Here is a 19,526-nt window from a genome sequence, read left to right as displayed (position 1 = left end):
CTATCCTGTGTGATACTGTCTGATGAGCCGCGTATCTAATCCTCTCCTGTGTGATACTGTCTGCTGAGCCGTGTATCTAATCCTATCCTGTGTGATACTGTCTGCTGAGCAGTGTATCTAATCCTATCCTGTGTGATACTGTCTGCTGTGCCATGTATATAATCCTCTCCTGTGTGATACCGTCTGCTGAGCTGTGTATCTAATCCTCTCCTGGGTGATACCGTCTGCTGAGCCGTGTATCTAATTCTCTCCTGTGTGATACTGTCTGCTGAGCCATGTATCTAATCCTCTCCTGTGTGATACTGTCTGCTGTGCCATGTATCTAATCCTATCCTGTGTGATACTGTCTGCTGAGCCGTGTATCTAATCCTATCCTGTGTGATACTGTCTGCTGAGCAGTGTATCTAATCCTCTTCTGTGTGATACTGTCTGCTGAGCTGTGTATCTAATCCTATGCTGTGTGATACCGTCTGCTGAGCCGTGTATTTAATCCTATCCTGTGTGATACTGTCTGCTGAGCCGTGTATCTAATCCTACCCTGTGTGATACCTTCTGCTTAGCCATGTATCTAATCCTATCCTGTGTGATACTGTCTGCTGAGCTGTGTATCTTATCCTCTCCTGTGTGATACTGTCTGCTGAGCCGTGTATCTAATCCTGCCCTGTGTCACACTGTCTGCTGAGCTGTGTATCTAATCCTATCCTGTGTGATACTGTCTGCTGAGCCGTGTATCTAATCCTGCCCTGTGTCATACTGTCTGCTGAGCCGTGTATCTAGTCCTATCCTGTGTGATACTGTCTGCTGAGCCGTGTATCTAATCCTATCCTGTATGATACTATCTGCTGAGCCGTGTATCTAATCCTATTCTGTGTGATACTGTCTGCTGAGCCGTGTATCTAATCCTCTCCTGTGTGATACTGTCTGCTGAGCCGTGTATCTAATCCTCTCCTGTGTGATGCTGTGATACCATCTGCTGAGCCGTGTATCTAATCCTCTCCTGTGTGATACTGTCTGCTGATCTGTATCTAATCCTTCCCTATGTGATACTGTCTGATGAGCCGTGTATCTAATCCTATCCTGTGTGATACTGTCTGCTGAGCCGTGTATCTAATCCTCTCCTGTGTGATGCTGTGATACCATCTGCTGAGCCGTGTATCTAATCCTCTCCTGTGTGATACTGTCTGCTGAGCCGTGTATCTAATCCTATCCTGTGTAATGATGTCTGCTGAGCTGTGTATCTAATCCTATCCTGTGTGATACTGTCTGCTGAGCTGTGTATCTAATCCTATCCTGTGTGATACTGTCTGCTGATCTGTATCTAATCCTATCCTGTGTGATACTGTCTGCTGAGCTGTGTATCTAATCCTATCCTGTGTGATACTGTCTGCTGAGCCGTGTATCTAATCCTACCCTGTGTGATACCGTCTGCTGAGCCATGTATCTAACTCTCTCCTGTGTGATACTGTCTGCTGAGCTGTGTATCTAATCTTATCCTGTGATACTGTAAGCTTAGCCTTGTATCTAATCCTCTCCTGTGTGATACTGTCTGCTGAGCTATGTATCTAATCCTCTCCTGTGTGATACTGTCTGCTGAGCCGTGTATCTAATCCTATCCTGTGTGATACTGTATGCTGAGCCGTGTATCTAATCCTATCCTGTATGATACTGTCTGCTGAGCCGTGTATCTAATCGTCTCCTGTGTGATACTGTCTGCTGTGCCATGTATCTAATCCTATCCTGTGTGATACTGTCTGCTGAGCCGTGTATCTAATCCTCTCCTGTGTGATACTGTCTGATGTGCCATGTATCTAGTACTATCCTGTGTGATACTGTATGCTGAGCCGTGTATCTAATCCTATCCTGTGTGATACTGTCTGCTGAGCCGTGTATCTAATCGTCTCCTGTGTGATACTGTCTGCTGAGCCGTGTATCTAATCCTATTGTGTGTGATACTGTCTGCTGGGTCGTGTATCTAATCCTATCCTGTGTAATACTGTCTGCTGAGCAGTGTATCTAATCCTCTCTTGTGTGATACTGTCTGCTGAGCTGTGTATCTAATCCTGTCCTGTGTGATACTCTCTGCTGAGCCGTGTATCTAATCCTATCCTGTGTGATACTGTCTGCTGATCTGTATCTAATCCTTCCCTATGTGATACTGTCTGCTGAGCCGTGTATCTAATCCTATCCTGTATGATACTGTCTGCTGAGCTGTGTATCTAATCCTATCCTGTGTGATACTGTCTGCTGAGCCGTGTATCTAATCCTACCCTGTGTGATATCGTCTGCTGAGCCGTGTATCTAATCCTATCCTGTGTGATACTGTCTGCTGAGCTGTGTATCTAATCCTCTCCTATGTGATACTGTCTGCTGAGCTGTGTATCTAATCCTCTCCTGTGTGGTACTGTCTGTGAGCCGTATATCTAATCCTCTCCTGTGTGATACCGTCTACTGATCTGTATCTAATCCTATCCTGTGTGATACTGTCTGCTGAGCCGTGTATCTAATCCTATCCTGTGTGATACTGTCTGCTGAGCCGTGTATCTAATTCTCTCCTGTGTGATACTGTCTGCTGAGTCGTGTATCTAATCCTATCCTGTGTGATACTATCTGCTGAGCTGTGTATCTAATTCTCTCCTGTGTGATACTGTCTGCTGAGCCGTGTATCTAATCCTCTCCTGTGTGATACTGTCTCCTGAGCTGTGTATCTAATCCTCTCCTGTGTGATACCATCTGCTGAGCCGTGTATCTAATCCTCTCCTGTGTGATACCATCTGCTGAGCCGTGTATCTAATCCTCTCCTGTGTAATACTATCTGATGAGCCGTGTATCTAATCCTATCCTTTGTGATACTGTCAGCTGAGCCGTGTATCTAATCCTATCCTGTGTGATACTGTCTGCTGAGCCGTGTATCTAATCCTATCCTGTATGATACTATCTGCTGAGCCGTGTATCTAATCCGATCCTGTGTGATACTGTCTGCTGAGCCGTGTATCTAATCCTCTCCTGTGTGATACTGTCTGCTGAGCTGTGTATCTAATCCTATCCTGTGTAATGATGTCTGCTGAGCTGTGTATCTAATCCTACCCTGTGTGATATCGTCTGCTGAGTCGTGTATCTAATCCTATCCTGTGTGATACTGTCTGCTGAGCTGTGTATCTAATCCTCTCCTGTGTGATACTGTCTGCTGAGCCGTATATCTAATCCTATCCTGTGTGATACTGTCTGCTGAGCCGTGTATCTAATCCTGTCCTGTGTGATACTGTCTGCTGAGCCGTGTATCTAACCCTATCCTGTGTGATACTGTCTGTATCTAATCCTATGCTGTGTGATACTGTCTGCTGAGCCGTGTATCTAATCCTCTCCTGTGTGATACTGTCTGTATCTAATCCTATGCTGTGTGATACTGTCTGCTGAGCCGTGTATCTAATCCTACCCTGTGTGATACCGTCTGCTGAGCCGTGTATCTAATCCTATCTTGTGTGATACTGTCTGCTGATCTGTATCTAATCCTATCCTGTGTGATACTGTCTGCTGAGCCGTGTATCTAACCCTATCCTGTGTGATACTGTCTGCTGAGCCGTGTATCTAATCCTACCCTGTGTGATACCGTCTGCTGAGCCGTGTATCTAATCCTATCCTGTGTGATACTGTCTGCTGAGCTGTGTATCTAATCCTATCCTTTGTGATACTGTCTGCTGATCTGTATCTAATCCTATCCTGTGTGATACTGTCTGCTGAGCCGTGTATCTAATCCTACCCTGTGTGATACCGTCTGCTGAGCCGTGTATCTAATCCTATTCTGTGTGATACTGTCTGCTGAGCCATGTATCTAACTCTCTCCTGTGTGATACTGTCTGCTGAGCTGTGTATCTAATCTTATCCTGTGATACTGTAAGCTTAGCCTTGTATCTAATCCTCTCCTGTGTGATACTGTCTGCTGAGCTATGTATCTAATCCTCTCCTGTGTGATACTGTCTGCTGAGCCGTGTATCTAATCCTCTCCTGTGTGATACTGTCTGCTGTGCCATGTATCTAGTCCTATCCTGTGTGATACTGTATGCTGAGCCGTGTATCTAATCCTATCCTGTATGATACTGTTTGCTGAGCCGTGTATCTAATCGTCTCCTGTGTGATACTGTCTGCTGTGCCATGTATCTAATCCTATCCTGTGTGATAATGTCTGCTGAGCCGTGTATCTAATCCTATTGTGTGTGATACTGTCTGCTGGGCCGTGTATCTAATCCTATCCTGTGTAATACTGTCTGCTGAACCGTGTATCTAATCCTCTCCTGTGTGATACTGTCTGCTGAGCTGTGTATCTAATCCTGTCCTGTGTGATACTGTCTGCTGAGCCGTGTATCTAATCCTCTCCTGTGTGATACTCTCTGCTGAGCCGGGTATCTAATCCTATTGTGTGTGATACTGTCTGCTGGGCCGTGTATCTAATCCTCTCATGTGTGATACTGTCTGCTGATCTGTATCTAATCCTTCCCTATGTGATACTGTCTGCTGAGCCGTGTATCTAATCCTACCCTGTGTGATACCGTCTGCTGAGCCGTGTATCTAATCCTATCTTGTGTGATACTGTCTGCTGATCTGTATCTAATCCTATCCTGTGTGATACTGTCTGCTGAGCCGTGTATCTAACCCTATCCTGTGTGATACTGTCTGCTGAGCCGTGTATCTAATCCTACCCTGTGTGATACCGTCTGCTGAGCCGTGTATCTAATCCTATCCTGTGTGATACTGTCTGCTGAGCTGTGTATCTAATCCTATCCTTTGTGATACTGTCTGCTGATCTGTATCTAATCCTATCCTGTGTGATACTGTCTGCTGAGCCGTGTATCTAATCCTACCCTGTGTGATACCGTCTGCTGAGCCGTGTATCTAATCCTATTCTGTGTGATACTGTCTGCTGAGCCATGTATCTAACTCTCTCCTGTGTGATACTGTCTGCTGAGCTGTGTATCTAATCTTATCCTGTGATACTGTAAGCTTAGCCTTGTATCTAATCCTCTCCTGTGTGATACTGTCTGCTGAGCTATGTATCTAATCCTCTCCTGTGTGATACTGTCTGCTGAGCCGTGTATCTAATCCTCTCCTGTGTGATACTGTCTGCTGTGCCATGTATCTAGTCCTATCCTGTGTGATACTGTATGCTGAGCCGTGTATCTAATCCTATCCTGTATGATACTGTTTGCTGAGCCGTGTATCTAATCGTCTCCTGTGTGATACTGTCTGCTGTGCCATGTATCTAATCCTATCCTGTGTGATAATGTCTGCTGAGCCGTGTATCTAATCCTATTGTGTGTGATACTGTCTGCTGGGCCGTGTATCTAATCCTATCCTGTGTAATACTGTCTGCTGAACCGTGTATCTAATCCTCTCCTGTGTGATACTGTCTGCTGAGCTGTGTATCTAATCCTGTCCTGTGTGATACTGTCTGCTGAGCCGTGTATCTAATCCTCTCCTGTGTGATACTCTCTGCTGAGCCGGGTATCTAATCCTATTGTGTGTGATACTGTCTGCTGGGCCGTGTATCTAATCCTCTCATGTGTGATACTGTCTGCTGATCTGTATCTAATCCTTCCCTATGTGATACTGTCTGCTGAGCCGTGTATCTAATCCTATCCTGTGTGATACAGTCTGCTGAGCTGTGTATCTAATCCTATCCTGTGTGATACTGTCTGCTGAGCCGTGTATCTAATCCTACCCTGTGTGATATCGTCTGCTGAGCCGTGTATCTAATCCTATCCTGTGTGATACTGTCTGCTGAGCTGTGTATCTAATCCTCCCCTATGTGATACTGTCTGCTGAGCTGTATATCTAATCCTCTCCTGTGTGATACCGTCTACTGATCTGTATCTAATCCTATCCTGTGTGATACTGTCTGCTGAGCCGTGTATCTAATCCTATCCTGTGTGATACTGTCTGCTGAGCCGTGTATCTAATTCTCTCCTGTGTGATACTGTCTGCTGAGCCGTGTATCTAATCCTATCCTGTGTGATACTGTCTGCTGAGCTGTGTATCTAATTCTCTCCTGTGTGATACTGTCTGCTGAGCCGTGTATCTAATCCTATCCTGTGTGATACTATCTGCTGAGCTGTGTATCTAATTCTCTCGTGTGTGATACTGTCTGCTGAGCCGTGTATCTAATCCTCTCCTGTGTGATACTGTCTCCTGAGCTGTGTATCTTATCCTATCCTGTGTGATACCATCTGCTGAGCCGTGTATCTAATCCTCTCCTGTGTGATACCATCTGCTGAGCCGTGTATCTAATCCTCTCCTGTGTGATACTATCTGCTGAGCCGTGTATCTAATCCTATCCTTTGTGATACTGTCAGCTGAGCCGTGTATCTAATCCTCTCCTGTGTGATACCATCTGCTGAGCCGTGTATCTAATCCTCTCCTGTGTGATACCATCTGCTGAGCCGTGTATCTAATCCTATGCTGTGTGATACCATCTGCTGAGCTGTGTATCTAATCCTATCCTGTGTGATACTGTCTGCTGAGCCGTGTAGCTAATCCTATGCTGTGTGATACCATCTGCTGAGCCTTGTATCTAATCCTATCCTGTGTGATACTGTCTGCTGAGCCGTGTATCTAATCCTATCCTGTGTGATACTGTCTGCTGAGCCGTGTATCTAATCCTATCCTGTGTGATACTGTCTGCTGAGCCGTGTTTCTAATCCTATCCTGTGTGACACTGTCTGCTGAGCTGTGTATCTAATCCTATCCGTGTGATACTGTCTGCTGAGCCATGTATCTAATCCTATCCTGTGTGATACTGTCTGCTGAGCTGTGTATCTAATCCTATCCGTGTGATACTGTCTGCTGAGCCATGTATCTAATCCTATCCTGTGTGATACTGTCTGCTGAGCCGTGTATCTAATCCTATCCTGTGTGATACTGTCTGCTGAGCTGTGTATCTAATCCTATCCGTGTGATACTGTCTGCTGAGCCATGTATCTAATCCTATCCTGTGTGATACTGTCTGCTGAGCTGTGTATCTAATCCTATCCGTGTGATACTGTCTGCTGAGCCATGTATCTAATCCTATCCTGTGTGATACTGTCTGCTGAGCCATGTATCTAATCCTATCCTGTGTGATACTGTCTGCTGAGCCGTGTATCTAATCCTATCCTGTGTGATACTGTCTGCTGAGCCGTGTTTCTAATCCTATCCTGTGTGATACCATCTGCTGAGCCGTGTATCTAATCCTCTCCTGTGTGATACTGTCTGCTGAGCTGTGTATCTAATCCTATCCTGTGTGATACTGTCTGCTGAGCCGTGTAGCTAATCCTATGCTGTGTGATACCATCTGCTGAGCCTTGTATCTAATCCTATCCTGTGTGACACTGTCTGCTGAGCTGTGTATCTAATCCTATCCGTGTGATACTGTCTGCTGAGCCATGTATCTAATCCTATCCTGTGTGATACTGTCTGCTGAGCTGTGTATCTAATCCTATCCGTGTGATACTGTCTGCTGAGCCATGTATCTAATCCTATCCTGTGTGATACTGTCTGCTGAGCCGTGTATCTAATCCTATCCTGTGTGATACTGTCTGCTGAGGTGTGTATCTAATCCTATCCGTGTGATACTGTCTGCTGAGCCATGTATCTAATCCTATCCTGTGTGATACTGTCTGCTGAGCTGTGTATCTAATCCTATCCGTGTGATACTGTCTGCTGAGCCATGTATCTAATCCTATCCTGTGTGATACTGTCTGCTGAGCCATGTATCTAATCCTATCCTGTGTGATACTGTCTGCTGAGCCGTGTATCTAATCCTATCCTGTGTGATACTGTCTGCTGAGCCGTGTTTCTAATCCTATCCTGTGTGATACCATCTGCTGAGCCGTGTATCTAATCCTATGCTGTGTGATACCATCTGCTGAGCTGTGTATCTAATCCTATCCTGTGTGATACTGTCTGCTGAGCCGTGTAGCTAATCCTATGCTGTGTGATACCATCTGCTGAGCCTTGTATCTAATCCTATCCTGTGTGATACTGTCTGCTGAGCCGTGTATCTAATCCTATCCTGTGTGATACTGTCTGCTGAGCCGTGTATCTAATCCTATCCTGTGTGATACTGTCTGCTGAGCAGTGTATCTAATCCTATCCTGTGTGATACTGTCTGCTGAGCTGTGTATCTAATCCTATCCGTGTGATACTGTCTGCTGAGCCATGTATCTAATCCTATCCTGTGTGATACTGTCTGCTGAGCCGTGTATCTAATCCTATCCTGTGTGATACTGTGTGCTGAGCCGTGTATCTAATCCTCTCCTGTGTGATACTGTCTGCTGAGCCGTGTATCTAATCCTATCCTGTGTGATACTGTCTGCTGAGCCGTGTATCTAATCCTCTCCTGTGTGATACCGTCTGCTGAGCCGTGTATCTAATCCTATCCTGTGTAATACCATCTGCTGAGCCGTGTATCTAATCCTCTCCTGTGTGATACCGTCTGCTGAGCCGTGTATCTAATCCTATCCTGTGTGATACCGTCTGCTGAGCCGTGTATCTAATCCTCTCTTGTGTGATACTGTCTGCTGAGCCGTGTATCTAATCCTATCCTGTGTGATACTGTATGCTGAGCTGTGTATCTAATCCTATCCTGTGTGATACTGTCTGATGAGCCGTGTATCTAATCCTCTCCTGTGTGATACTGTCTGCTGAGCCGCGGATCTAATCCTCTCCTGTGTGATACTGTCTGCTGAGCCGTGTATCTAATCCTATCCTGTGTGATACTGTCTGCTGTGCCATGTATATAATCCTCTCCTGTGTGATACCGTCTGCTGAGCCGTGTATCTAATCCTCTCCTGTGTGATACCGTCTGCTGAGCCATGTATCTAATCCTCTCCTGTGTGATACCGTCTGCTGAGCCGTGTATCTAATCCTCTCCTGTGTCATACCGTCTGCTGAGCCGTGTATCTAATCCTATCCTGTGTGATACTGTCTGCTGAGCTGTGTATCTAATCCTATCCTGTGTGATACTGTCTGCTGAGCCGTGTATCTAATCCTATCCTGTGTGATACTGTCTGATGAGTCGTGTATCTAATCCTCTCCTGTGTGATACTGTCTGCTGAGCCGCGTATCTAATCCTCTCCTGTGTGATACTGTCTGCTGAGCCGTGTATCTAATCCTATCCTGTGTGATACTGTCTGCTGTGCCATGTATATAATCCTCTCCTGTGTGATACCGTCTGCTGAGCCGTGTATCTAATCCTCTCCTGTGTGATACCGTCTGCTGAGCCGTGTATCTAATCCTCTCCTGTGTGATACTGTCTGCTGAGCCATGTATCTAATCCTCTCCTGTGTGATACTGTCTGCTGTGCCATGTATCTAATCCTATCCTGTGTGATACTGTCTGCTGAGCCGTGTATCTAATCATATCCTGTGTGATACTGTCTGCTGAGCCGTGTATCTAATCCTCTCCTGTGTGATACTGTCTGCTGAGCTGTGTATCTAATCCTATGCTGTGTGATACCGTCTGCTGAGCCGTGTATTTAATCCTATCCTGTGTGATACTGTCTGCTGAGAAGTGTATCTAATCCTACCCTGTGTGATACCTTCTGCTGAGCCGTGTATCTAATCCTATCCTGTGTGATACTGTCTGCTGAGCTGTGTATCTTATCCTCTCCTGTGTGATACTGTCTGCTGAGCTGTGTATCTAATCCTGTCCTGTGTCACACTGTCTGCTGAGCTGTGTATCTAATACTATCCTGTGTGATACTGTCTGCTGAGCCGTGTATCTAATCCTGCCCTGTGTGATACTGTCTGCTGAGCCGTGTATCTAATCCTATCCTGTATGATACTATCTGCTGAGCCGTGTATCTAATCCTATCCTGTGTGATACTGTCTGCTGAGCCATGTATCTAATCCTCTCCTGTGTGATACTGTCTTCTGAGCCGTGTATCTAATCCTCTCCTGTGTCATACTGTCTGCTGAGCCGTGTATCTAATCCTATGCTGTGTGATACTGTCTGCTGAGCCTTGTATCTAATCCTCTCCTGTGTGATACTGTCTGCTGAGCCGTGTATCTAATCCTCTCCTGTGTCATACTGTCTGCTGAGCCGTGTATCTAATCCTCTCCTGTGTGATACTGTCTGCTGAGCCGTGTATCTAATCCTCTCCTGTGTCATACTGTCTGCTGAGCCTTGTATCTAATCCTCTCCTGTGTGATACTGTCTTCTGAGCCGTGTATCTAATCCTATCCTGTATGATACTATCTGCTGAGCCGTGTATCTAATCCGATCCTGTGTGATACTGTCTGCTGAGCCGTGTATCTAATCCTCTCCTGTGTCATACTGTCTGCTGAGCCGTGTATCTAATCCTCTCCTGTGTGATACTGTCTGCTGAGCTGTGTATCTAATCCTATCCTGTGTAATGCTGTCTGCTGAGCTGTGTATCTAATCTTATCCTGTGATATTGTAAGCTTAGCCTTGTATCTAATCCTCTCCTGTGTGATACTGTGTGCTGAGCCGTGTATCTAATCCTCTCCTGTGTGATACTGTCTGCTGTGCCATGTATCTAGTCCTATCCTGTGTGATACTGTCTGCTGAGCCGTGTATCTAATCCTATCCTGTATGATACTGTCTGCTGATCCGTGTATCTAATCCTATCCTGTGTGATACTGTCTGCTGAGCCGTGTATCTAATCCTATCCTGTGTGATACACTCTGCTGAGCCGTGTATCTAATCCTATTGTGTGTGATACTGTCTGCTGAGCTGTATCTAATCCTATGCTGTGTGATACTGTCTGCTGAGCCATGTATCTAATCCTATCCTGTGTGATACCATCTGCAGAGCTGTATCTAATCCTATCCTGTGTGATACTGTCTGCTGAGCCGTGTATCTAATCCTATCCTGTATGATACTATCTGCTGAGCCGTGTATCTAATCCGATCCTGTGTGATACTGTCTGCTGAGCCGTGTATCTAATCCTCTCCTGTGTGATACTGTCTGCTGAGCTGTGTATCTAATCCTATCCTGTGTAATGATGTCTGCTGAGCTGTGTATCTAATCCTACCCTGTGTGATATCGTCTGCTGAGTCGTGTATCTAATCCTATCCTGTGTGATACTGTCTGCTGAGCTGTGTATCTAATCCTCTCCTGTGTGATACTGTCTGCTGAGCCGTATATCTAATCCTATCCTGTGTGATACTGTCTGCTGAGCCGTGTATCTAATCCTGTCCTGTGTGATACTGTCTGCTGAGCCGTGTATCTAACCCTATCCTGTGTGATACTGTCTGTATCTAATCCTATGCTGTGTGATACTGTCTGCTGAGCCGTGTATCTAATCCTCTCCTGTGTGATACTGTCTGTATCTAATCCTATGCTGTGTGATACTGTCTGCTGAGCCGTGTATCTAATCCTACCCTGTGTGATACCGTCTGCTGAGCCGTGTATCTAATCCTATCTTGTGTGATACTGTCTGCTGATCTGTATCTAATCCTATCCTGTGTGATACTGTCTGCTGAGCCGTGTATCTAACCCTATCCTGTGTGATACTGTCTGCTGAGCCGTGTATCTAATCCTACCCTGTGTGATACCGTCTGCTGAGCCGTGTATCTAATCCTATCCTGTGTGATACTGTCTGCTGAGCTGTGTATCTAATCCTATCCTTTGTGATACTGTCTGCTGATCTGTATCTAATCCTATCCTGTGTGATACTGTCTGCTGAGCCGTGTATCTAATCCTACCCTGTGTGATACCGTCTGCTGAGCCGTGTATCTAATCCTATTCTGTGTGATACTGTCTGCTGAGCCATGTATCTAACTCTCTCCTGTGTGATACTGTCTGCTGAGCTGTGTATCTAATCTTATCCTGTGATACTGTAAGCTTAGCCTTGTATCTAATCCTCTCCTGTGTGATACTGTCTGCTGAGCTATGTATCTAATCCTCTCCTGTGTGATACTGTCTGCTGAGCCGTGTATCTAATCCTCTCCTGTGTGATACTGTCTGCTGTGCCATGTATCTAGTCCTATCCTGTGTGATACTGTATGCTGAGCCGTGTATCTAATCCTATCCTGTATGATACTGTTTGCTGAGCCGTGTATCTAATCGTCTCCTGTGTGATACTGTCTGCTGTGCCATGTATCTAATCCTATCCTGTGTGATAATGTCTGCTGAGCCGTGTATCTAATCCTATTGTGTGTGATACTGTCTGCTGGGCCGTGTATCTAATCCTATCCTGTGTAATACTGTCTGCTGAACCGTGTATCTAATCCTCTCCTGTGTGATACTGTCTGCTGAGCTGTGTATCTAATCCTGTCCTGTGTGATACTGTCTGCTGAGCCGTGTATCTAATCCTCTCCTGTGTGATACTCTCTGCTGAGCCGGGTATCTAATCCTATTGTGTGTGATACTGTCTGCTGGGCCGTGTATCTAATCCTCTCATGTGTGATACTGTCTGCTGATCTGTATCTAATCCTTCCCTATGTGATACTGTCTGCTGAGCCGTGTATCTAATCCTATCCTGTGTGATACAGTCTGCTGAGCTGTGTATCTAATCCTATCCTGTGTGATACTGTCTGCTGAGCCGTGTATCTAATCCTACCCTGTGTGATATCGTCTGCTGAGCCGTGTATCTAATCCTATCCTGTGTGATACTGTCTGCTGAGCTGTGTATCTAATCCTCCCCTATGTGATACTGTCTGCTGAGCTGTATATCTAATCCTCTCCTGTGTGATACCGTCTACTGATCTGTATCTAATCCTATCCTGTGTGATACTGTCTGCTGAGCCGTGTATCTAATCCTATCCTGTGTGATACTGTCTGCTGAGCCGTGTATCTAATTCTCTCCTGTGTGATACTGTCTGCTGAGCCGTGTATCTAATCCTATCCTGTGTGATACTGTCTGCTGAGCTGTGTATCTAATTCTCTCCTGTGTGATACTGTCTGCTGAGCCGTGTATCTAATCCTATCCTGTGTGATACTATCTGCTGAGCTGTGTATCTAATTCTCTCGTGTGTGATACTGTCTGCTGAGCCGTGTATCTAATCCTCTCCTGTGTGATACTGTCTCCTGAGCTGTGTATCTTATCCTATCCTGTGTGATACCATCTGCTGAGCCGTGTATCTAATCCTCTCCTGTGTGATACCATCTGCTGAGCCGTGTATCTAATCCTCTCCTGTGTGATACTATCTGCTGAGCCGTGTATCTAATCCTATCCTTTGTGATACTGTCAGCTGAGCCGTGTATCTAATCCTCTCCTGTGTGATACCATCTGCTGAGCCGTGTATCTAATCCTCTCCTGTGTGATACCATCTGCTGAGCCGTGTATCTAATCCTATGCTGTGTGATACCATCTGCTGAGCTGTGTATCTAATCCTATCCTGTGTGATACTGTCTGCTGAGCCGTGTAGCTAATCCTATGCTGTGTGATACCATCTGCTGAGCCTTGTATCTAATCCTATCCTGTGTGATACTGTCTGCTGAGCCGTGTATCTAATCCTATCCTGTGTGATACTGTCTGCTGAGCCGTGTATCTAATCCTATCCTGTGTGATACTGTCTGCTGAGCCGTGTTTCTAATCCTATCCTGTGTGACACTGTCTGCTGAGCTGTGTATCTAATCCTATCCGTGTGATACTGTCTGCTGAGCCATGTATCTAATCCTATCCTGTGTGATACTGTCTGCTGAGCTGTGTATCTAATCCTATCCGTGTGATACTGTCTGCTGAGCCATGTATCTAATCCTATCCTGTGTGATACTGTCTGCTGAGCCGTGTATCTAATCCTATCCTGTGTGATACTGTCTGCTGAGCTGTGTATCTAATCCTATCCGTGTGATACTGTCTGCTGAGCCATGTATCTAATCCTATCCTGTGTGATACTGTCTGCTGAGCTGTGTATCTAATCCTATCCGTGTGATACTGTCTGCTGAGCCATGTATCTAATCCTATCCTGTGTGATACTGTCTGCTGAGCCATGTATCTAATCCTATCCTGTGTGATACTGTCTGCTGAGCCGTGTATCTAATCCTATCCTGTGTGATACTGTCTGCTGAGCCGTGTTTCTAATCCTATCCTGTGTGATACCATCTGCTGAGCCGTGTATCTAATCCTCTCCTGTGTGATACTGTCTGCTGAGCTGTGTATCTAATCCTATCCTGTGTGATACTGTCTGCTGAGCCGTGTAGCTAATCCTATGCTGTGTGATACCATCTGCTGAGCCTTGTATCTAATCCTATCCTGTGTGACACTGTCTGCTGAGCTGTGTATCTAATCCTATCCGTGTGATACTGTCTGCTGAGCCATGTATCTAATCCTCTCCTGTGTGATACTGTCTGCTGAGCCGTGTATCTAATCCTCTCCTGTGTGATACTGTCTGCTGAGCTGTGTATCTAATCCTATCCTGTGTGATACTGTCTGCTGAGCCGTGTAGCTAATCCTATGCTGTGTGATACCATCTGCTGAGCCGTGTATCTAATCCTATCCTGTGTGATACTGTCTGCTGAGCTGTGTATCTAATCCTATCCGTGTGATACTGTCTGCTGAGCCATGTATCTAATCCTATCCTGTGTGATACTGTCTGCTGAGCCGTGTATCTAATCCTATCCTGTGTGATACTGTCTGCTGAGCTGTGTATCTAATCCTATCCGTGTGATACTGTCTGCTGAGCCATGTATCTAATCCTATCCTGTGTGATACTGTCTGCTGAGCTGTGTATCTAATCCTATCCGTGTGATACTGTCTGCTGAGCCATGTATCTAATCCTATCCTGTGTGATACTGTCTGCTGAGCCATGTATCTAATCCTATCCTGTGTGATACTGTCTGCTGAGCCGTGTATCTAATCCTATCCTGTGTGATACTGTCTGCTGAGCCGTGTTTCTAATCCTATCCTGTGTGATACCATCTGCTGAGCCGTGTATCTAATCCTATGCTGTGTGATACCATCTGCTGAGCTGTGTATCTAATCCTATCCTGTGTGATACTGTCTGCTGAGCCGTGTAGCTAATCCTATGCTGTGTGATACCATCTGCTGAGCCTTGTATCTAATCCTATCCTGTGTGATACTGTCTGCTGAGCCGTGTATCTAATCCTATCCTGTGTGATACTGTCTGCTGAGCCGTGTATCTAATCCTATCCTGTGTGATACTGTCTGCTGAGCAGTGTATCTAATCCTATCCTGTGTGATACTGTCTGCTGAGCTGTGTATCTAATCCTATCCGTGTGATACTGTCTGCTGAGCCATGTATCTAATCCTATCCTGTGTGATACTGTCTGCTGAGCCGTGTATCTAATCCTATCCTGTGTGATACTGTGTGCTGAGCCGTGTATCTAATCCTCTCCTGTGTGATACTGTCTGCTGAGCCGTGTATCTAATCCTATCCTGTGTGATACTGTCTGCTGAGCCGTGTATCTAATCCTCTCCTGTGTGATACCGTCTGCTGAGCCGTGTATCTAATCCTATCCTGTGTAATACCATCTGCTGAGCCGTGTATCTAATCCTCTCCTGTGTGATACCGTCTGCTGAGCCGTGTATCTAATCCTATCCTGTGTGATACCGTCTGCTGAGCCGTGTATCTAATCCTCTCTTGTGTGATACTGTCTGCTGAGCCGTGTATCTAATCCTATCCTGTGTGATACTGTATGCTGAGCTGTGTATCTAATCCTATCCTGTGTGATACTGTCTGATGAGCCGTGTATCTAATCCTCTCCTGTGTGATACTGTCTGCTGAGCCGCGGATCTAATCCTCTCCTGTGTGATACTGTCTGCTGAGCCGTGTATCTAATCCTATCCTGTGTGATACTGTCTGCTGTGCCATGTATATAATCCTCTCCTGTGTGATACCGTCTGCTGAGCCGTGTATCTAATCCTCTCCTGTGTGATACCGTCTGCTGAGCCATGTATCTAATCCTCTCCTGTGTGATACCGTCTGCTGAGCCGTGTATCTAATCCTCTCCTGTGTGATACCGTCTGCTGAGCCGTGTATCTAATCCTATCCTGTGTGATACTGTCTGCTGAGCTGTGTATCTAATCCTATCCTGTGTGATACTGTCTGCTGAGCCGTGTATCTAATCCTATCCTGTGTGATACTGTCTGATGAGTCGTGTATCTAATCCTCTCCTGTGTGATACTGTCTGCTGAGCCGCGTATCTAATCCTCTCCTGTGTGATACTGTCTGCTGAGCCGTGTATCTAATCCTATCCTGTGTGATACTGTCTGCTGTGCCATGTATATAATCCTCTCCTGTGTGATACCGTCTGCTGAGCCGTGTATCTAATCCTCTCCTGTGTGATACCGTCTGCTGAGCCGTGTATCTAATCCTCTCCTGTGTGATACTGTCTGCTGAGCCATGTATCTAATCCTCTCCTGTGTGATACTGTCTGCTGTGCCATGTATCTAATCCTATCCTGTGTGATACTGTCTGCTGAGCCGTGTATCTAATCATATCCTGTGTGATACTGTCTGCTGAGCCGTGTATCTAATCCTCTCCTGTGTGATACTGTCTGCTGAGCTGTGTATCTAATCCTATGCTGTGTGATACCGTCTGCTGAGCCGTGTATTTAATCCTATCCTGTGTGATACTGTCTGCTGAGAAGTGTATCTAATCCTACCCTGTGTGATACCTTCTGCTGAGCCGTGTATCTAATCATATCCTGTGTGATACTGTCTGCTGAGCTGTGTATCTTATCCTCTCCTGTGTGATACTGTCTGCTGAGCTGTGTATCTAATCCTGTCCTGTGTCACACTGTCTGCTGAGCTGTGTATCTAATACTATCCTGTGTGATACTGTCTGCTGAGCCGTGTATCTAATCCTGCCCTGTGTGATACTGTCTGCTGAGCCGTGTATCTAATCCTATCCTGTATGATACTATCTGCTGAGCCGTGTATCTAATCCTATCCTGTGTGATACTGTCTGCTGAGCCATGTATCTAATCCTCTCCTGTGTGATACTGTCTTCTGAGCCGTGTATCTAATCCTCTCCTGTGTCATACTGTCTGCTGAGCCGTGTATCTAATCCTATGCTGTGTGATACTGTCTGCTGAGCCTTGTATCTAATCCTCTCCTGTGTGATACTGTCTGCTGAGCCGTGTATCTAATCCTCTCCTGTGTCATACTGTCTGCTGAGCCGTGTATCTAATCCTCTCCTGTGTGATACTGTCTGCTGAGCCGTGTATCTAATCCTCTCCTGTGTCATACTGTCTGCTGAGCCTTGTATCTAATCCTCTCCTGTGTGATACTGTCTTCTGAGCCGTGTATCTAATCCTATCCTGTATGATACTATCTGCTGAGCCGTGTATCTAATCCGATCCTGTGTGATACTGTCTGCTGAGCCGTGTATCTAATCCTCTCCTGTGTCATACTGTCTGCTGAGCCGTGTATCTAATCCTCTCCTGTGTGATACTGTCTGCTGAGCTGTGTATCTAATCCTATCCTGTGTAATGCTGTCTGCTGAGCTGTGTATCTAATCTTATCCTGTGATATTGTAAGCTTAGCCTTGTATCTAATCCTCTCCTGTGTGATACTGTGTGCTGAGCCGTGTATCTAATCCTCTCCTGTGTGATACTGTCTGCTGTGCCATGTATCTAGTCCTATCCTGTGTGATACTGTCTGCTGAGCCGTGTATCTAATCCTATCCTGTATGATACTGTCTGCTGATCCGTGTATCTAATCCTATCCTGTGTGATACTGTCTGCTGAGCCGTGTATCTAATCCTATCCTGTGTGATACACTCTGCTGAGCCGTGTATCTAATCCTATTGTGTGTGATACTGTCTGCTGAGCTGTATCTAATCCTATGCTGTGTGATACTGTCTGCTGAGCCATGTATCTAATCCTATCCTGTGTGATACCATCTGCAGAGCTGTATCTAATCCTATCCTGTGTGATACTGTCTGCTGAGCCGTGTATCTAATCCTATCCTGTGTGATACACTCTGCTGAGCCGTGTATCTAATCCTATTGTGTGTGATACTGTCTGCTGGGCCGTGTATCTAATCCTCTCCTGTGTGATACTGTCTGCTGAGCTGTGTATCTAATCCTGTCCTGTGTGATACTGTCTGCTGAGCTGTGTATCTAATCCTGTCCTGTGTGATACTGTCTGCTGAGCCGTGTATCTAATACTCTCCTGTGTGATACTGTCTGCTGAGCCGTGTATCTAATCCTATTCTGTGTGATGCCGTCTGCTGAGCTGTGTATCTAATCCTATCCTGTGTGATACTGTCTGCTGAGCCGTGTATATAATCCTCTCCTGTGTGATACTGTCTGCTGAGCCGTGTATCTAATCATCTGCTGTGTGATACTGTCTGCTGATCTGTATCTAATCCTCTCCTGTGTGATACTGTCTGCTGAGCCGTGTATCTAATCCTACCCTGTGTGATACCGTCTGCTGAGCCGTGTATCTAATCCTATCCTGTGTGATACTGTCTGCTGATCTGTATCTAATCCTATCCTGTGTGATACTGTCTGCTGAGCCGTGTATCTAATCCTACCCTGTGTGATACCGTCTGCTGAGCCGTGTATCTAATCCTATCCTGTGTGATACTGTCTGCTGAGCCGTGTATCTAATCCTACCCTGTGTGATACCGTCTGCTGATCCGTGTATCTAATCCTTTCCTGTGTGATACTGTCTGCTGAGCCGTGTATCTAATCCTCTGCTGTGTGATACTGTCTGCTGATCTGTATCTAATCCTATGCTGTGTGATACTGTCTGCTGAGCCGTGTATCTAACCCTATCCTGTGTGATACTGTCTGTATCTAATCCTATGCTGTGTGATACTGTCTGCTGAGCCGTGTATCTAATCCTCTCCTGTGTGATACTGTCTGTATCTAATCCTATGCTGTGTGATACTGTCTGCTGAGCCGTGTATCTAATCCTACCCTGTGTGATACCGTCTGCTGAGCCGTGTATCTAATCCTATCTTGTGTGATACTGTCTGCTGATCTGTATCTAATCCTATCCTGTGTGATACTGTCTGCTGAGCCGTGTATCTAACCCTATCCTGTGTGATACTGTCTGCTGAGCCGTGTATCTAATCCTACCCTGTGTGATACCGTCTGCTGAGCCGTGTATCTAATCCTATCCTGTGTGATACTGTCTGCTGAGCTGTGTATCTAATCCTATCCTTTGTGATACTGTCTGCTGATCTGTATCTAATCCTATCCTGTGTGATACTGTCTGCTGAGCCGTGTATCTAATCCTACCCTGTGTGATACCGTCTGCTGAGCCGTGTATCTAATCCTATTCTGTGTGATACTGTCTGCTGAGCCATGTATCTAACTCTCTCCTGTGTGATACTGTCTGCTGAGCTGTGTATCTAATCTTATCCTGTGATACTGTAAGCTTAGCCTTGTATCTAATCCTCTCCTGTGTGATACTGTCTGCTGAGCTATGTATCTAATCCTCTCCTGTGTGATACTGTCTGCTGAGCCGTGTATCTAATCCTCTCCTGTGTGATACTGTCTGCTGTGCCATGTATCTAGTCCTATCCTGTGTGATACTGTATGCTGAGCCGTGTATCTAATCCTATCCTGTATGATACTGTTTGCTGAGCCGTGTATCTAATCGTCTCCTGTGTG

This window comes from Phyllobates terribilis, unplaced genomic scaffold, assembly GCF_046119375.1.
Source record: "Phyllobates terribilis strain yellow unplaced genomic scaffold, ASM4611937v1 Scaffold_2__4_contigs__length_985480577, whole genome shotgun sequence".
In the NCBI taxonomy this organism is placed as follows: Eukaryota; Metazoa; Chordata; class Amphibia; order Anura; family Dendrobatidae; genus Phyllobates; species Phyllobates terribilis.
The sequence above is the reverse complement of the archived record's forward strand: the minus strand, read 5'-3'. Positions refer to the sequence as shown.